Raw genomic sequence first — 20,390 nt, 5'->3', positions numbered from 1 at the left:
ATCATATATGTCCACGATCGGACATCGTCGGACATCGCTTATGTCCACGATCGGACTTCGGGAAGACGCTTCATGGCCGACACGGGCGCCGACGTCAGCGTTCTTCCTCAGCGTCCTGCAGAGCGCCATGGCAGCGCGATCATCGACACCGTCGCCGATGACCGGCCTGTCCGTGCCCGGCAGCATGGCCAACCCCACGCACCTTCGTCCTCACAGTCCCTCATCGATCAACTCAAACTGGCAGTCGTAGAGCACTCTTTGCCGTGCTCCCGTACAACGACTTCAGGCACCACGAGGCTTCCCCGGCAACCACCCCACCGACGCCTGCCATGCCCGGTGACCGTCATCTTGCCTGGCCTCACCATGTCGCAGAATGACTTTTGTTTTTATTTATTTTTCCTTCATCGCTTTCACCGACTTCGGATCCAGGAGGGGAGCCCTGTTGCGTCACACGTGTGTATGATTTTGAAGTGTGCTTTTCAACCCTTTCATGTCTTTCAATTCCTTGATCTCCTTGATGTGCGTCTCACCCTGACGCATAGCACACGCTTGAAAATTGTATAAAAGGAGCTGTCGCGGGACAGAGAGATTGGGCGAACCACGGGGCAGAATCATCTCAGACTCATCTCGGACTCACGCCTGGCTCACGCCGGGCGTCGGACGGACATCACGACACGACTTGCTCGACTCCACGCCATGATCAAGCTCTGCGCGTGACCTGCCTGGGAGATCTGACAACGAACCTACTTACAAATCATCAACATGATGAACGATAATGTGATGCCTCAGCTTCGTAAAACCTTACAAGTCATAAAGCAACAGGTGTCAATTAAGAGGTTTTTAATCAGCAAAAATGATGAGTCTCCAAAGAAGCAAAGAAGAGAAGCCACACCAGAGGTTACCAACAGTACTTATGGAAGGTGACTCTCCTTCCGTAAGCCATCAATGACCATCAAAAATGTAAATAAAACTTTATTTCACAGCACAGTTCATTTCTTTAATTACAGTCCTCATGTAATGTGCCTCTCTTTAATGTATCCACAAGGGGGCACAAGCCAGTGTCTTATTGTGCCGGTCCCAAGCCCGGATAAATACAGGGGGTTGTGTCAGGAAGGTTATCCGACGTAAAAAGATTTTGCCAAAACAAATATGCGAATCAAACCTCTGAATCCCATACTGGATCGGTCGAGGCCCGGGTTAACAACGGCCGCCATTGGTACTGTTCACCTTCAGGATGCCAGTGGAAAATGGACTACTGTTGGTCGAAGAAGGAGAGGAGGGAGGTGTGCCCGGAGGAAAAGAGAGAAATGGAACGCCAAGAGTATAGAACTAAGAGTAGGAACTTTGAATGTAGGAACAATGACAGGTAAAGGTAGAGAGCTGGTTACATGATGCAGAGAAGGAAGGTAGACATACTGTGTGTCCAGGAGACCAGGTGGAAAGGGAGCAAGGCTAGAAGCTTAGAGTCAGGGTTTAAGTTGTTCTATCATGGTGAAGACAGTAAGAGAAATGGAGTTGGGGTTATCTTAAAAGAGGAGTTTATTAGGAATGTCTTAGAAGTAAAACGAGTATCAGATAAAATGATGAGTCTGAAGCTAGAAATTGAACGTGTGATGTTCAATGTTGTTTGTGGGTATGCCCCACAAGTAGGATGTGAGCTGGCGGAGAAGGAACATTTTGGTTGGACTTTGATGAAGTCATACAGAACATCCCGAAAAGTGAGAGGGTTGTAATTGGTGGAGACTTCAATGGACATGTTGGCGCAGGAAACAAAGATGATTAGGAGGTGATGGGCAGGTTTGGACTCCAGATGAGGAACGATGGTGGTTGACTTTGCTAAGAGAATGGAAATGGCTATTGTGAATACTTTCTTTCAGAAGAGACAGAAACATAGGGTCACCTATAACGGTGGAGACAGAAGTACACAGGTAGACTACATTTTGTGTCAACGGCGCCATCTAAAGGAAATCAGTGACTGCAAAGTAGTGGTTGGTGAGAGTGTAGCCAGACAGCATAGGTTGGTGGTGTGTAGGATGACGCTGGCAGTGAGTGTCTTGGCAAACTACAAATATGGCCGAAGCTGTAGTCCAAAGATGAGTGTCTTGGGAAACTACAAATATGGCCGAAGCTGTAGTCCAAAGATGAGTTTGGCACCATTTTGCCCCCAGAGGAGAGAACTGGAATAAAAACAAATGTGCCAGCAGCTGAAAGCCATTCAATAATCAGGAAGGCTCTCACCAGAAGAAACCACTCCTTAAAATAGTTGCTACGATGCTCAGCGTACGGTTCGGTTCAAGTCCTCTGGGAGTTTGCCTGGTGCAGTGGAGTTCAACTGTGTAAAGACCAGGCTGGCTGACGGTGAGAGAACCTGTTATTGTGACCGTTTATTTGATGATTTGATTTGGTGGTTTAATGTCAAAACCAGCCTGTTAAGAGACTGCCTTCAAATGTAAACCTAATTGCCGTTTGTGTTTTTACATTCTTCAAAGGTTTTTCACCTTGCAATCAGCAATTGTCTTTTCAATGAGAAAAGAGACGATTAAGTCCAAATTAAAAGAGGAAGAAGAAAGGAGAAATCTGTCTCATCATTGAAGTTAAAGAGTGAAGTCCCAGTGTAATCCCGGTCAACACAATCAAAACCCTTTTCAAGTTAGGGGGAGAGCTCAAAAAACCAACATAACTTGAGTGAGGAAGATGAAGAAACCAAAGGCTGAAGTGAGGACAAAATGGTGGAAGTTGAAAAAGGAAGAGTGTTGCATGACATTTAGGAAGGAGGTAAGACAAGCACTGGGTGGGCAAGAGGTCCTTCCAGGACTGGCAAACTACAGCGAACATAATCAGAGACACAGGTCGGAAAGTACTTGGTGTATCGAGTGGAAGATAGGTAGATAAGGAGACTTGGTGGTGGAATGGGGAGGTGCAGGAGTGTATACAGAGAAAGAGGGTAGCAAAGAAGAAGTGGGACAGTGAGAGGACGGACGAGAGTAGACAGCAGTACAAGGAGATGCAGCGCACGGTTAAAGTAAAGGTGGCAAAGGCCAAACAAGAGGCCTATGATGACTTGTTTGATAGGCTGGACAGCAAGGAAGGTCAGACTGATCTTTACAGGCTGGTGAGACCGAGAGACAAAGATGGTAAGGACCTGCAGCAGATTCGGGTGACTAAGGATAGAGATGGCAATGTATTAACGGGTGCCAGTAGTGTGATGGCAAGATGGAAAGAGTACTTTGAAGAATTGATGAATGAGGAAAATGAGAAGGAACAAAGAGTAGAAGACGTGACTGTTGTGGACCAAGACATAGCAAGCATTAGCAAGGATGAAGTGAGGAGGGCGCTGAAGAGGATGAAGGGGGGAAAGGCACTCTGGCCTGATGATTTACCAATCGAGGTATGGAAGTGTCTTGGAGAGTTGGCGGTGGTCTTCCTGACTGGGTTATTCAACAAGATCTTAGATGGTGAACAGATGCCTGAAGAATGGAGACGAAGTGTACTCGTGCCCATTTGTCGGTATGACTGAGGAATTCAAGGTGGAGGTAGGACTCCACCAGGGATCAGCTCTGAGCCCCTCCTTGTTTGCTATGGTGATGGACAGGTTGACAGACGATGTTAGACAAGAATCTCCTTTGGACCATGATGTTTGCAGATGACATTGTGATCTGTAGCGAGAACAGGGAACAGGTGGTGAAGAAACTACAGATGTGGAGATATGCCCTGGAAAGGAGAGGAATGAAGATCAGTCGCAGCAAGAGGGAATATATGTGTGTGAATGAGAGGGATCCAAGTGCAAGAGTGATGCTACAGGGAGAAGAGATAAAGAAGGTGGAGGAGTTTAAGTAGTTGGGGTCAACTGTCCAGAGCAATGGAGAGTGTGGAAAAGAGGTGAAGAAGCGTGTCCAGGCAGGCTGGAGTGGCTGGAGAAAAATGTCAGGTGTGATGTGCGATAGGAGGGTTTCCGCTAGGATGAAAGTAAAAGTGTATAAAACAGTGGTGAGACCAGCCATGATGTTTGGACTGGAGACAGTGCCACTGAAGAAAAGACAGGAAGCAGAGCTGGAGGTAGCAGAGCTGAAGATGTTGAGGTTTTCTTTGGGAGTGACCAGGTTGGATAAGATCAGGAATGAGTACATTCGAGGGACAACTCATATTAGAGGCTTTGGAGAGAAAATCAGAGAGGCCAGCCTGAGATGGTTTGGACATGTCCAGAAGAGAGACAGTGACTATACCGGGAGAAGAATGCTGAGCCTTGAACTGCCAGGCAGGAGACCGAGAGGAAGACCGAAGAGGAAGACCGAAGAGGAGGTTTATGGATGTGGTCAGAGAGGACATGAAGGTAGCTGGTGTGAGAGAAGAGGATGCACAAAACCGGGATAGATGGAGGACACTGATTCGCTGTGGCGACCCCTGAGGGGAAAAGCCGAAAGCAAAAGAAGACCAAACTTCCAAACAGCAATTCCCTCTGACCTTCGACCTCCAACACCATTCCATCAAGCCATCAGTGACCATCATAAAGGTAAATAAAACAACTTCATTTTATAGCACAGTTTTTTTCTTTAATTACAGTCCTTATGGAATGTGAGTCTCTTTCCAAACAGCAATTGCCTTTGACCTCGGACCTCCAACGCCATTCCATCAAGCCATCAATGACCATCACAAATGTAAATAAAGTGACTTTATTTACAGTGCAGGGTATTTCTTTCATTACAATACAATAGCACATGTATTATACATAGAATAAGGTATGTTGTGTGTAGTTTTAAGTCTTATTTAGTGGAAAAGTATATTTTATGGCAGACCGGGAACGGATTATTCCCATTTTAATGGTTTCCTATGGGATTTTTTTTGTGATACACACTTTTTGGCTTACACACTCTGTCTGGGAACCAATTAAATTCGTAAGATGAGGTCTCACAACACGTTAAGGCAAAAATTAGTGCATCCAAAAGATAGGCTACCAAATGAAAAACAAAGTAATGTAGTTTATTCCATACATTGTAAGAATGAAAATTGTAAAGAGCAGTACATTGGGGAGACTCAACAAATTCTCAAAAAAAGACTTTACCAACATCGCAGGGATAATATAAGTGGACCTCAATCGGCAGTACATTTGCACCTAAAAGCTAGCAACCACTCATTTGACGACAATGAGGTTAAAATCTTAGCGAAAGAACATAGATGGTTTGAAAGGGGGGTAAAAGAAGCGATTCTTATAAAACAACAAAATCCTTCATTAAACCGGTCTGGTGGGGTGAGGTTCATTTTGGATCGTTCATACAATATCCTGCTTAGGCAAAACAGGTTAGGCAACTTTCGTAATGCTGATGAGGGTCGTTATGCTGATGAGGTGATACCGGTGGGAGTGGGAGTAATAGGCCAGTCGTTAGTCAGGAATGTAGGAACAATCAGTGGGGCCACAGGGAGGGGTCCTCTGCCCCCCAACCTGAGAGTAGGGACCTATCATAGCTGTGTCCGGCGCCACCATGCCTGGACATTAGGGATATATAAATAGGGCCGATACGACCAGTCAGACTTTAGTTCGCTGACGAAGCCTCTTGGATAGGAGGCGAAACGTCCGAAACCTTCACTTTTGTACAGATGACGGCTGAAGAAACCTTCTCATCGATGGACCACTCCTGTACGACTGAGAGCTTACACAGACGTACTGAGGTCTCACTGTATACATAATGACATGTACCAGACCTGCTTTAAGCTGGGTTGTTAGCAATCTCTCACAACACCTAGCTGAACCAAAACAGCAGCATTGGACTGGAGTTAAACACTTAGTTAAATATTTAAAAGGCACTACAGATCAAGAGCTAAATTTCCAAAAAAATTAAGGGAAGTTAAGACTAGAAGGATATAGTGATGCTGATTGGGCTGCCGATATACATGACAGGAGGAGCACAACCGGATATTGCTTTAGCCTAACTAAGGAAGGCCCAGCTATATCATAGAAAAGTAGAAAACAGCCAACTGTGGCCACAGCCAACTGCGGCCACAACTCAAGAAAGCATGTACCTTGTCCAATTATTAAAAGGGATAGACAGCAGTAACCGCCACGTACCAGTAAAATTATATGAGGACAATAAGGGGGCAATAGCTTTGTCCAAAAATCCAATGTGTAGGCAAAGAAGTATACACGTAGATATTAAATATCACTTTGTACGGTCTGCGCACACTGAGGGGAAAATATAAAATTTTGTCCAACAGAAAACATGGTTGCGGATGTTTTCACTAAGGCGGTGACAAAAGTTAAACTTGAAAGATTCAAGAGATATTTGTTTGGAGATATGTAAATATTTTGAAGCTTGCAGAGTGTTGCAAATATGTAAGATGTTTTTATTTTTTACAACAATGTATTTCTTGTTTCAATGTTTTCGTGTTGTTCTTCTTTGTTTGTTGCATGAAATTGTAAACATGTCTTTGAGTGGGAGTGTTGAGTGTGTGTGTGTCAATGTGTGTGTGAGGCAAAGACACGATTGAGGAAATTTCATGATTGATATCACCTGCGAAATGAGCTGATCATGTGATATCCAGAAATTGTGAAGCCTTTTTAAGCGCATGCGGAGAATAAAATGTTTGTTGATTTCCCAGACCAATGATTAACACTGCCGTGCATCATTTTTCTCGTGAGTACTTTCAATCGCTATGAAAAGTTACCATTATGGTTACTGTTAAAATGCTAGGACTGCTGCCAGAATGACTAGCGCAACAAGTATGTAGAGTACGTACAGTACATACATACATACATACATACATACATACATACATACATACATACATACATACATACATACATACATACATAAATTAATAAAACAATAACAAAAACATAATAATAATCATTATATGTCTTTATTTGGACCAGTTGCAATACTGTGAGAGTTGCATACAGCAAAAGTCTGAATGGTTGCATCTTTGATTTCTGGTTTGTTTTATATGAATTCACTTAACTGGTACCCATCATTTCAGTATTTGTTCTTAGATTATTAGTTTGTGTGTTGTGGAATCAGGAATGGATGGCATGCCCCTAACTAGCCTTAAGCTTCCTGATTAGGTCCTAGATCACGGGTGGGCAAACTTTTGGACTCGCTGGCCACAATGGGAGTGTTCGGGCCGGATATATTAAAGCATTAAAGGACAACCGACGTCTCCGGACAAGTTATGTCCATAATTTGTAAAATGGCTTCAAATGACTTCTACTGAGCGTATTTTACAAAGATTTCACCGCATATAGCTATATTTTACATTTTAAGACTCGCGCTGAATATTCCGGAAGTCTTGTTTTTGAGTTGGTGACGAGTCCTCACCCTACGTCACTGAAGGAACGCCCCTGACGGAAAAAAGGACACATTGTAGCAGTCATTCCATCACGTCAATGCATTTTGCTGTACTTGTTTGGTATGAAAACGTTGTGTTGCACCAAAAAGAGGCAGAAGAGGGCTTTAAGGAATTTATCAGCCTGTGGAAACGGGCTGATTAATTCCTCACGCGGAACTTGGTTGCCATTTTCTGACTCTTTTTTGGTGATACATATCCCCCCAATGTTGCCTCAAAATGGCACGGAATAAATTATTTAATCGATTGCAAACATGTGTATGCTTTACTCTTCAGAACTATTTGAATCATATTCATAACTTCATGTGTAACAAGAGAGCATATTCTCAGAATCTGAAGCCATTGTTTTGATTCTCAAGCAATGCAAGATGTCTTGGCGTGACGTCACGAACTGGGGGTGGGACTTTCTGAAAATGCCCAATTCGCAGCTCAATTTTTTTGCAGATTTTGGACACTTTAAGTCATTTTTATTGGTGTTTTGCATTTGATTAAAAATATCATACTGCATGTTTTGGGTATTTTAGATGCTATAAAACGTTTTTCTGATGTCAGTTAGGAAACAAAAAAGAGATGTCGGTTGTCCTTTAAATGTAGTGTGTGCAAACCTTATAGAATATAGACAGTAAGAACACTACAACCCATATTATTAGCTGTCTTTCAAATGTGAAAAACAGCCCTTATCAGTTAATACATTTGTCTCAAGGAATATGCAAGAGAAGGCATTTACATACTATTTCACAGATACTGGAAGAGGAAATGTAAATAGATTAAAATAACATACGCACTGTGATTTATCAAGATTGCGTCTGTTTTTAATACGTTTCAATCGAAGGTGCAAAGTTAAAGAAATTAACATTTATAAAATGGAATCACTTTCAACATTCAAAACATATTATTACACACCAAAATACTCAAGCTCACTAATATCTACTTGTGTTAAACTCCACAAAATCATGGATGGATGGTCCTGACCGCGCGCTCTACAAACTCGCCACAGACGCCCTCGCCTTCACGCGCAAACAGTAGACGTTTATTGTTGACAAGCACACAGACATAGGCTACCCGCAGTGGAAATTTGCATACTCTGCACGGCAGCCAATCAGAAGCCTGCTTCGTGCTTCGGACTTTCCGGAGTGTTATAAGGTCGTGCATTCGCATATCATTTTCCAAAGTAGGTTACAGAACCTCAACCCCAGAAGAAAAATTCTAAAGAAGCTAACAAAATTTAGGACGCTAAAAAAAGTAAACGTACCGTATTTTTTGGATTATACGTCGCTCCGGATAATAGGTCACACCAGCCAAAAAATGCATAATTAAGAAGAAAAAAACATATATAGGTCGCACTGGAGGATAAGTCGCATTTTTGGGGAACATTTATTTGTGATAGAGATTTCTGATAGAGAGGCGTTTGCGTTGCATGAAGCGGTAACACCAAGAAGGTCCTCCTGCAAAGCCGTTTATATTCATCTCCTTGGCAACGACCTGGGCGTGGAGACGCAACTGCACCGTTGACAAACCTCTCCCAGCAGCACGTTGTTCAAGCACACATGCGTGAACTCGTTCCTCCAACTGCGGCCACCTAGCTTTTCGCCCGTGATTAGCTTTTTTTTTTGTTTTCTTCATTTCAGTAAGCGTAACCTCTGCTTTTCGCCAGTCCCTTACAAGTTTTTCGCTTACTCCAAACTTTCTTTCTGCTGCTCGATTGCCGTTTTCGGCTGCATATTTCACTATTTGCAGCTTGTAAGCTGCAGAATATGACTTTCTTTTCGGTGCCATTTTTATTCAGCCCTTCTCAGTTGTGTTTATAAATAACAGGTGTTACAGAAAAATCTGACCCTCCAGAAACTGCGACCGCAGGGACGACAGATTCTGACAGGTCACAGATTTCCCTGTAACACCTGTTATGGAAATGTGTAGGCTACTGTCTCTGCGCTCACAGATTTTGACGGCTCTCAGATGTTTCAACACCACAATACAGCACAGGCCTAGAGCGCGCTCTTGCAGTTTAATGTGAAAATATCATGTGAAATGATATACAGTAATAAAAAAAAAGCATATATAAGTCGCTCCGATTTATAAGTCGCACCCCCGACCAAACTATGAAAAAAACTGTGATTTATAATCCGAAAAATACGGTACATTCTACCGTGACTGTAACTTGTGTACTTGAGAGTTTTAAAAGGCGCTTAGTGGCATTTGGGAGACAATGCAACGCTAAGATTGCAATGTGAACCAATGAATAGACAAATGTAAACTGGATCATGATCTTCAGCAAGGGATATTTCCCGTAAATTAAGCAAGGGACCATACCTAATTACAAAAATCCTTTATACTTTGCAAAAATGTTTTTTTTTTTTTGTGTGATTAGTCGTCTTGTTGTGTTTCAAGTTGTGAAAAATGGGGCAGACAACTTTTCAGAGTTGTCTGCCCTGGTTTGTCAGCCCTGATGTCCGCTAATTTTTTGTCATGAGTTTAAAACACACTTTTTGAGATAATTTGGACAAGTTCGGCGGGCCGAATTAAAAAGCATAACGGGCCGTATGTGGCCCGCGGGCCGTAGTTTGCCCATGTCTGTCCTAGATCATCAGTAGCTCACTCTGTGAAGCCTTATGCCTCTCAGGCATTTCCTATTGTACGAGACTCCAGCCTATTAAACTGCGATCAATGTTCTACACCTGACTCCACCTGTGGTAGCTTTTCCTATTGAATTAATACCATTGTTTATTTGATTTGTACGTCGCCCTCTGTCATCTTGGTCATTCTGTAAGTTTATTGGAGGACATTGCCCTTTCTCAGACGTCAGTAATTTGTTGTAGGTTTCCCGTCACCCTTTCAATTGATGGTGGAGTTGTCTTCTACATTATTGTGTACTACACTTAGGTAAAACTTTGATTAATGTGTGAGTGAAGTTATTTTTAAAGTGACATAATAAATAAAAGTACCTTGCCTGGCTTTAAGCTGAGCACCATTAAACCACAGATCCTGGAATGCAAATATGCTTATGGTTTTAATTTATAGCTGCATATCCTCAAATGAGCCACAGGCAGTGGTTTATGTCACCAACCTGCCTTGGTAGATGGGGTGAGGGGTTCTTGATTACCAGGTGTCAATGATTAAAATGTGTTCAACTAACACATAATTTGTTTACATTTGAGGATAACATGGGAAACTGTTTGAATTGATTCAATCCACAGATTTTTTTTTCACTGTCGTATTGGCTTTGCCAGGGGTACACAGTGTACTTGGTACCTTGACACAATTTCCATCCATTCTCCATTATCTGATTGTCTCATCCTCACAAGGACATGCTGGAGCCTATCCCAGCTGTCTTTGGGAAGCAGGCGGGGAACACCTTGATATGGTTGCCAGCCAATCGCAATGGACATATAGACAAACAACCATTCTTCCACATAATGACAGAGATGGACAATTTGGAGCATTAAATCAAGCTCCTGTGCATGTTGTTTGGAATGAGGTAGGAATGTGGACAGGCACAGGGAAAATATGTCTATTTACATTGGAAGGCGGTGGCTTAATTGAAACCCATAACCTATTTACTATCAGGTGAATGTGCTTACTTGTCAACCACTGTGCCACCCGCATGAACACAATTTCAATTCAACATTTTTGGAAAACAACACGTAAGTATAGTTCAATGCCTATGACATTGCTTAGGTCAGAGAAGGCCTTGCTTGCTCAAGCAGCCACAACTGGGCTTTTTGCAGCTTGGAATTCAAGGCTGTGATATAGTACCCTATAATAGTATTCAGTTTTCCATAACCATTTTACTTGTGGGTTGAGTTGTGAGTACGGTTGCAAAGGATAAACCATTATCAAATACATTCAGGAACTATGATGTTATAACACAAAATTGCACATGGCTACATAATGCATAATTTGCAGCTGTGTGCATCATTATATGACAGAAGTCAATTTATGAGCCCTTTTTGCAAATTTCCCCATTGTGGGACGAATAAAGGTATTCTGATTCTTATTCTGATTCTGATTATTGACCTGGCAGGCAATGCCATGATGTTCTATCATCAAATTTCTATGAGGATTGTCAAAAGAGCTTTTTGTTCGTGTGGCGGTGTTCTCTTAGATAGTGGGACCCAGGTGGGTATGATTGATGTTGATAATAAAATTAAATTTTTACTTAGGACCTCTCAAATTTGGGAGAAATATGTTGAAAATGTACAACCATCAATGCTGAAGACAATAAGAAATGATTCAAGTTCTATTTTTAGCTTGTGTCAAGCTCCATATTTCACTATTTTCTCTGAGTGACATACTCTGCAGTTAAAGTAAAAAGCAATCACTACTCCAGGGATGTGTAGCTAGATTCTGGGTTTCAGTCAATCAGACTCTTTGAAAAGTACCCAAATCCGGTTGTGTGAGTTGAGAAATAATTTAGAGAGGGACACTTAAGTGGTTTGATAAATCAAATGTTTTTCCCAAATCAGCTTCAAAATCCATATTTTGCTTTGTTTTATTATGTGTAGAAGCCATAGTAATAATTCCAAACCAGAGAAGGCATTCGACTCCCACTAAACCTGGGAGGTAAATTCAACATGTAAAATATGCAGTGCAAATGCCTCTGCTCCCCCCCAAAGAAAACGTGACAGTTACCATGGCGAATAACCAAAGTGTGCAACAATTTTCTGATGGACACACACTTGGGGAGGCCAGTGCAAGTGCATTTTTCTTAAAAATGCAATACAATATGGGAATCATTGAAAATATCAACCATCATTTGGAGGAGGACCACTAATATGTTTTGAACCTCAATTGATAAATACAGCATAAAATTGAATGTAATATAGATTTTGTGTGGACTTGTGATTTTCAAACGATCATCCACTTGGATTATTCCCCAAATAACTGCATTGAGTGCAGGGGATTTTTTTCCAGTCCCATGAAACACGTTGATGTCACATGTCTTACTCTTTCATAAAAGCACACATGATTGCTATTGGTACATTAATTTCTTCACAGTGATCTCTGCATGTTGAAGAAAACACATTGGTTTATCACACACTACATGTAGGGGGAAACAGAAATCACTGGCTTGGAAGACAACATTGTGTATAGTAGTAGTCGAACCCACTTAACTAGTGTTTCATGAGTCCATTTCACATGTTTGCATCTATGCTTAGAGGAGACCAATCTCTCATCACATTTTATGCATCTTGCCTTCCAACTGACTATTTTTTCCTATTTGTATGCCATGCTACCCTCGTTAGTGAATGATATACCACCAGATTATAATGCTTTTTGGAGAAGGAAAATGTAAACTCTGCAAAGTGATTCTCCTTCGATACCAAAACGGTATGTCCTGTAATAGTACAGAGCATTTATGACTTTTGACTTCAATTTCAATCAATTTCAATTGATGCATAATTTCCCCTTCGAACCTTATATATGACCTTAAGGTCATATATAAATGAATATAAACTGAGTTCATGTGTACCTAAAATGAACTTTTTAAAAGATGGGCGCCGAGAATACTTTAGTGGCCCGTATCTTTCCTTCTTTTTAATTGCCCATGACAAAAGTGTACATTTTTTGCCATGAAAAATCTAATAAAATTAGTTTCAGGTTAAGAAAACAACATTTCCCTTTCTTCAAAACTAAACAATTGTTTATTATTATTATTATTATTATTATTATTATTATTATTATTATTATTATTATTATTATTATTAATTATTTTTTTATTTTTTTATTTGACAAACTCTTTCGCTTATTCGGTGTGGGTCGTGGGTGCAGCAGCTATAGCTAGGAAGCCCGGACGTTCCTGTCCCCAGTCACTTCCTGGTCTTCTGGGCTGATCCCAAGGCATTCCTTGGCAAACCAGGAGACAGTGTTTCCAGTGTGTCTTGGGTGGTCCCCGTAGCCTCCTCCCAGTAGAATATGTCTGAAAACTTCAATCTTAACCAGACTGCTGAGCCAGCTCAAATATACACAATATGGAAGAACAGCAACTGCACTCAGATTCCCTCCTATATGCCGAAGGTTGTCATCCTATCTGTAAGCAAGAGCCCAGACACCCTGCAGGGGAAATTGATTAAGGCCACTTAAATCACTGATTTTGTTCTTTCAGACATAACCCTCAGGTCATGACAATAGGTCATGGGAGAACCGTAGATCGACTACCAATTTGCTAGATTTATCGTTCGGCTCAGCACTTTCTTCACCACGACAGTCCAACACATTGTCCGCAGCATCGATCTTCCTATTCATCCCTCACTTCATTCTTCACACATTATTCCAAGAAACGTGTGCTCCCTCACTTCTGGAAAGGTCTTCACCCAAACTTGGAGACAAAAGGCTTTGGTGGAGTCCAAATTTGACATAAAACAAATCTGATTAGGCAACATGGACCAAACTTTCTCCACAGGAGCCCACGGGGAACATGGTAAAACACATTCTTTAAAATTTACATAGCACATGTGGACTGGTTCAGCAAACTCCCATACACCACAAGGACCTTTTCTGAGGGTGTAGAGCTGGTCCACTGTTCCAGACATAGGATGAAAAAAAACACTGCTCCTTCAAACTCTGTAAAATGATTTACCCATAGATCATCCCCGTTAGACCACCTGATGAGAAATGACCCGAGTCTGAGGAGTGTTCATCCACTGTAATAGGCATGTATCTTTGAGTCTAAGCGAGTCGAGCGATAGACTTCCACACAAATTTACAGAGGAATGTCAACCAGGACATCCCACCAACACCCAGCATCTTTTGAAACTCCAGGGAGATTTCATCCATCAATTGGGCCCTCCCACTGAGGATCTTTTTTAATTACCTTGTTGACTTCAACCCCAGAGATGAGCGCCTGCATCAGAGTCTCCAGCCTCCTGTTTAGATGTAGCTCATGAACAAGAAACATATAAAGGGCTACCAATAATCACAACAAACGCAATGAATGTAATATCACAGGTCCATGACGAAAAAAAGATTGGGGACCTTGCACTGTACAGTAATAAAAAAATCCTGACATCAATGACTAATACTTAAAAAATTCAGACTTAAATAAATAAATATATAATGGATAAATTGTGACTTACCGCCAACAAATACATTCTTGTGGATTTTTTTTTTCCAACTGTCATTTGCGGACCAAAATAATGTTTACCCCAAAAGAAGGGGGATTAGTGTTCAGAAATACCTCGAAACAACTGGACATTGCCTTGCTCTGAAAATATTACCCTCACTGAGTCCCTCGCACAGAGAATCCGGAGTACGAAATTGAGTCATCTCTGGCAAACTATGAAGTGAAAACCAGTTTTGGAAGGCTAGCACACATATGAATCAAACTTATGTATGTGGAATGACTGCCAGGACCTAATGTGTTGCATATTGCTGGAGCATGCAGATACAGCATTTTCGCCCACACACACGCATCGAGACACTGCACATTCAAACTGCTACACATATTTTTCTCTGAAATATACACGGCAGTGTTGCTACAACAGAAGGACGCAACTACTAAACAACCAAGAGTATCATTTTACAAATGTACAACTTTAATTTTCTATTGCATGGCAAACTGGAAAATACATATTAGCTTTTTTCCTCCTGGGGGATCCCAATTTTTGGTGGATCGTCTCAAGTTTCCCCCCAAAAAGAATAAATTGAAAACTTCAAGGTGGGGTTCGTGATTGTCAAATTCAGCACATATATTCTAATCAGTTGGATGTCTGAGTTGGCAATGGACAATTCACCAGGGAATGGAAACTAATTGATATGTATTTTACATTTTGCTTTTCTTCGATTAAAAAATAGATATACAGACATGGGGGAAATTGTGGAATCTTTGTGATACTGTTGATGTATTAATGATGTCTGTGGTTGCATACTCACCCATCATTAACACCGAAATACAACCTAACTATGGTGGAATTGAAGTTTGAAACTTGGGTTTTCCTAATTATTTTCCATGTGATTCTTTCAGTATGACTATCCATTCAGCCAAAGGTCAGCATAGAGAAAGATGGTGAGAAAAAAAATCTTAAATCTATGACTTTCACAACTTTTTTTTATGTTGATTCTACAGCAATTTAAGTCTTCAGATTTATTATCTACAAAAGTCAGAGAGAAATGATGCAAACCAATGAGTTCGAGATAACCACCCATGTGAAAAAGGTACTGCACAATAAACAATCATATTTGTGCGTCCTTCTGAGAATATGTTTCGTTTTCTTACTCAAAAGCATCCCCTCTGAGCTGTTTCATTGCTTGAAATTATTTGGAATCTGTACATCCTTGTGACAGTGGCGCTCTGTCCCCATATGAGCCATTCAAAAATTTGGAGATATTTTATTTAATTATTCATTGGACAAGTGAAATATTTTTTTACCGGACAAAAATGAAAGTAAATGTCACATAATTTCATTCATGGAGTTCAAAGTTATTTGCCATATCATGTATTTCAAAGATGTTGCTCTATAAATCCTTTACAATATAGCAAAGAAGCTAAAATGCTCTGGCACATGTTTTAATGTTAGTATTCTAATGGAAGTCACTGGATACATCTCATGCGTACATGCTATCTGTGTTAACTTTTCAGTGTTGAACACTTTGGATGTCACTTTACTCAACCTGTCCAGTCAAAGCTGGGTTCTCTCACAATGCAACAGTGAGGAGACAGCGGAAGACGAGTAGGTAATGGGATTGCCGCATCGTGTTTGGTTTGATTGCCATGACAGCTCTCAACTGTGACAGCACATTGAGATGTGTCTGGAGAACATCACCGGATGCTGTAACTGCTCAACCTGTTAGAACTCATGTAAAGAAGAACAAAAATACAAATACAAATGCCCGCAGTAGTGACACCTGCTATGGTATCAATCTGCACTGTGGTGGGTAAAAAAAACGGTTAAGAGAGCTGTTATGCACTAAAGTTAAGATGGCACCAACAGACACCCTCATAAACAATGTTGATGTGTGAAGTCAGAGGTCACATGTGTTTTATGGCACCTTCCTGAAAAAAAATATATTTTCATCTCATTGTTTTTTAAATGGGATTTACAACATTCCTCCCAATTCTTGCAATCATTTCATCTTGACCATTGCTATTTTCCCCCCGAAATTCCCAGCAAACCGTTTTGGTGTTGCTGCACATGCCAGAAAATTAACTTATCTATGATGGCTCTCAGCACTGGACTCATTCACTGAGATTCCCAATTTTTTTCAGGAATTGAAAATATGATGCAGAGTGCCATTCCCGTATTTGTTCGGGTTTTGGTTTTTCTTCTGGGGAGCGGGTGCCGATAAAGCGCTGCTCAGACTTTCCCCCTTCCACAAGGGGGCAGCATTTCCCTTTTTTCCATGTTAGCGCTTTGTTAAAGCCGCCGCTGTTGTTAAAATGCTACATAAATCAATAAGTATGTATTGCATTGTATTTTGGACAGCCACCCTCATTTCAAGCCCATTTAACTCCAGAACGTTTAGGAAGAGGTATGGCTATGCCCATCATTTTTTAAAACTTGAGTAAATAAGTGTCTCCTGCGAGACATGATGATCGGTATGGAATAGTCACATACCTATTGTGCAAGTTTCACAATTGTATTTGAATGATGATTTTAGAGTCTTGAAACGATGTTAGTCTCTCCCTGATATCAAAGTTTGTCGAAGGTGATAAATTAAGCAGCTCCTCTATTTTAACTTTCTGGGGCGTGTCATGCGACGGGGAACAATCATTTTTCCAAATCCCTTTGTGATCCATGGCCTACGGGTTATCTCACTCTACTCGATACATAATGCCAGACCATCCAGCTGACAAAAACCGACAGATAGACAGACAGACAGTCAGATGAAAATGTGTGTAGAGAAAAGAGCAGAGTGTGGACCAGGACAGTCAGACAGACTTGGAGCAAAAGAGAAACAGCAAGGTGGCAGCTCAAGGAGGAAGCAATACTGTTAAGTCAATGCAGTAACAAGAAAAGGTAAACACTTCATCCAACGGACTTCAGAGGGGAGGGTGCAGACCTGTCAACGATTGTTAACACATGTGTCCAGGCTTCCTCTAGGTCGTTTACTTGGAGACCGAAGGAGGCTCAGGACCAAAAATTTACGGCTCCTGGGGAAGAGGTAGAAGTGTGTTATTGATAAGTTACTGAGAGAAGGCAAGGGGCACCCATTGCACTAATTAGAGGATGAACTTGCAGCCAATTGATTTAATGGAGTCCTGGACAGACACACGGTCATCTGACACACTATCATGGTCAAAGTCTGACCTCCATATAGACAAGCAACCCTACTGAGAGTAGTACGGAGTCAGGTGTGATGTATCTACTGAGCGTAATCAACAGCCGTTCTCCAGTCACTGTTTGTGTGTCCGTGTGTAGCAGGGTGTCACTGTAGGAGGAGGAAGAAAATTTGCTACTTGTGTTAACCAAAGTTTCCAGTGACCGCAGTTCTGGAAACCAGCCCAGTCATTCTAGACTATTCTTAGCAATGGAACTCATCATTGTTTGATTTGGCTGCACATTTCTGTTTCTGTCTTTTCATTATTCCATATAAGTGGTGGGGTGGGGTGAAACATTTCCGAAAGAAAAAAAACTAAAACCTTCTTTCTTTTTCTTCTGCCCATCTGTCATCGATTTTTTTTAGGGGAGAAATGCAGATTCACAAATACTGTATTTTGAGATATTTTCTCTATTAAGTAAGCAATAGTACTTATTATACTTACTTATTATTATTACTCATTATTATACTTATTATACTTACTTATTATAACTGCATACTTACTTATTATAACTGCCATCCGATATCTGTGCTGCATAACGTATCCTCATCAGGGTCACAGGTATGCTAGACTGTAGCACCCTCTGAACTGATTGATGATTATGCCCTTTATATTCTTTTTTCTTTATCTTTCATGGTATACAGTGAAAAAAAGTACTTGGTTTTTAGTTGCAGATGGTTAAAATGTTCCCTTCTTAAACATTAATTTTGAAATTCTTTTGGCGCTGTTGATTCTTAAATCATTCAGCTAAGATAATTACTTGTGGTGCCTTCAAAAAATATTTCTCTCACATTTCATGATATACAATGATGAAATGTCCCACTGTCAGGACATAATTTAATTTAATATAAATAGGTAATAGAAAAAACATTAAAACCACTACAGAACACCAGGAAACAAACACATGAGAACTCTGTCTAAACATTGCATAACTCCAAAATATATGAATAGTTGATGCCAGCGTCTGAAACTCATGGCAAAAAGTTGAAACGTTTTTGGAAAGTGTGTCGAAAGCAGGCAACTCTGAAAAGTTGCCTGCCCGGCCATGAAGTAAGTTCCCTGCCCCATTTTTCACAACTTGAAACACAATAAGAGGACTAATCACAAAAAAAAAAACATTATTGCAAAGTATTAAGGATTGTTTTTATTAAGGATGTACCGACCTCAAATTGCTTGCTTAGTTTATCATAAATATCTCTTGCTGATGATGTTACTCCAGTTGGTTGTTTTTCCATACACTGTTCGTCATTTTGCACACATTGCAACATCTGCTACAAGGCACGTGGACTCCTGTTTCCACCATGCTTTTAATGCACGTTCAATTTCTAAGCGCCTTTCAAAACTCTCAAGTGCACTTTATAGTCACGGGATAATGTACATTTACGTTTTGTAGCGTCATAAAGTGTGTTAGCTTCTTTTGAATCTTTCTTCTGGGGCTGAGGTTCTGTGCATCTACTTTGGAAAATGATATGGAAATGCACGACCTTATAACGCTCAGGAAAAACGGAAGCACGAAGCAGGCTTCTGATTGGCTGCCGTGCCGAGTATGCAAATTGCCAAATGAACCGAAATTCAGAAATTTCCAAACCGAATGAAGATTTCTAAATGGCAATAATTTATTCAGATTCAGAAATCTTTGTTCAAGAATGTTTGCTTTATTAAATAAAGCAAACATTTGATTTGAAAAAAAAATAAAAAAATTTGGAAGATGTCGGCCACCCGGGCGGAGACGTTTTGTAAGTTGTACGCCCGGCGCAAAAGTTGCCCGGCCTGGGCATCCGGGCAGACACTATTTCAGACACTGTCGATGCCCTCTATCCAGGTTTGCAGATAACAGAATAATTATCTTGTGGGCTTTCACCCAATGAGGCACTGGTTCTGCCTTTCTGGCTCCTTGGTGCATCAACATGTGGAGATTTTCACTTACAGAGGGAAATTCAGACTCAAGGGCAACTTTCGTCTTCCTCCAAACTCAATCTGTTCCTGTACAGACATCTTAACGTGGGGCAAACCTGGATGAATTCGATGGATTTCATTCACATCCATCAGTCGAAATTACCCTACACACCCCATGCTCCACAGCCCCCTCCCGGATCTGCTTTTCCCTCCTCCCGTGCCCAGGTGAGTGTTGACGGCACTGCAATAGCGATGGAATTACGCAGGCAAGGCGAAGAAAGCGTACAATTATCTTCAATATCTGTCAGACACATGACAGCAACACCTCCCGCCCCTGCACCCCCTCCAGCACACTGATACACACACACACACACACACACACACACACACACACACACACACACACACGCACACGCACGCATGCACGCACACACACACACACACACACACACACACACACACACACACACACACACACACACACACACACACACACACACACACACACACACACACAGATACAAACAAACCAAAGAAAAGTACAAAGAATGAGGGAGTGTTGCTATTTTGATTGTTCAGAGCATAGAAATAATTTCTCTCCCTCTGCCCCCACTTCCTCAATGGCTTTTTCTGCTCATTAACCACCACGACCACGTTTGCATGCAGGCTGCCAAAGAGCAGGCAGGAATTGGAGAGAAATAAAATAAAATGGTAATTTTGTATGTGTGTGTGTGTGTGCGCGTGTGTGTGTGCGCGTGTGTGCCTGTGCGTGTGTGCGTGTGTGCGTGTGTGTGTGTGTGTGTGTGTGTGCATGTGTGTGTGTGTGTGTGCATGTGTGTGTGTGTGTGTGTGTGTGTGTGTGTGTGTGTGTGTGTGTGTGTGTGTGTGTGTGTGTGTGTGTGTG

General features: G+C 41.3%; 1 protein-coding gene across 1 annotated transcript in view; it reads left to right on the top strand.

Moving 5' to 3' along the window:
* LOC148899466 (uncharacterized) overlaps window positions 1-20,390 on the top strand; it is a 46,277-nt gene that overhangs the window by 7,666 nt on the left and 18,221 nt on the right. The gene's annotated exons all lie outside the window — the stretch shown is intronic.

This window comes from Hippocampus bargibanti, linkage group LG04 (genome assembly GCF_051943395.1).
Source record: "Hippocampus bargibanti isolate YZ-2025 linkage group LG04, ASM5194339v1, whole genome shotgun sequence".
NCBI classification, from domain to species: domain Eukaryota; kingdom Metazoa; phylum Chordata; class Actinopteri; order Syngnathiformes; family Syngnathidae; genus Hippocampus; species Hippocampus bargibanti.
Note: the sequence above shows the minus strand (reverse complement) of the source record. Positions and strands in the feature narration are given on the sequence as shown.